The 715-nt window shown below is 43.6% G+C and overlaps 1 non-coding gene across 1 annotated transcript; it reads left to right on the forward strand.

Annotated features, from left to right (window-relative positions):
- The first annotated feature begins 249 nt into the window (after positions 1-249).
- LOC143607762 (5S ribosomal RNA) lies at positions 250-368 on the forward strand. The gene has a single exon (XR_013149039.1). It is a non-coding gene; the product is annotated as a 5S ribosomal RNA (ribosomal RNA).
- The last annotated feature ends 347 nt before the right edge of the window (positions 369-715 follow it).

Below are 715 nucleotides of genomic sequence, written 5' to 3' on the forward strand. Positions count from 1 at the left end.
GTAAAGTGCCAGGATTACAGGCCAGTTTGCTAAATGTCATGTGGTGATTGTATAAAACAATATAATCATGGTGGATATACACATTCATAGCATTGCAGCTACTTGTGCCTCGTATCCACAGAACTTCACAGTTAAGCGTGCTTCGTCTAGAGTAGTACTAGGATGGGTGACCCCACTGGGAAGTCTTGATTCTTTTATTTTTTTACCTTTTGGGAAATGTATAAATGAATAAGCTAATGCTTCTATTTCGGTTGCGATCATACCAGCACTAATGCACCGGATCCCATCAGAACTCCGCAGTTAAGCGTGCTTGGGCGAGAGTAGTACTAGGATGGGTGACCCCCTGGGAAGTCCTCGTGTTGCAACCCTTTTTTTTGATACTTTTATGTTTTTGTGCATGACTTGGTGCCATGTTTGGGTTGAGTTGTTTTGTGCATTTCCAACTTTCTCGCAAAAGTTCAAGACACGTGCCATTTCAACTTGGTGCCGCGCCAACACTTGTATGATTTACATACGGCCAGCCTCGGGCTCGTAGTTGGACTGTATGAGTTTAAGCTTGGTGCCGCGCCAACACTGACAACACTCGTACGAATTTCATGTGTGTAATATATATACAGCCTCTTTGCCTTATTAGGTTCAGGGTGGGAGAATTGGGTTGGTTTTGTTTGAGTTGGACAAGTACTCGGGTTAGAGAGTTAATGCCTCTGTTGGATTG

Source organism: Bidens hawaiensis, unplaced genomic scaffold, assembly GCF_021521415.1.
Source record: "Bidens hawaiensis isolate Kalapana, Puna unplaced genomic scaffold, B.hawaiensis_p1.1 tig00086444_1, whole genome shotgun sequence".
Lineage (NCBI taxonomy): Eukaryota > Viridiplantae > Streptophyta > Magnoliopsida > Asterales > Asteraceae > Bidens > Bidens hawaiensis.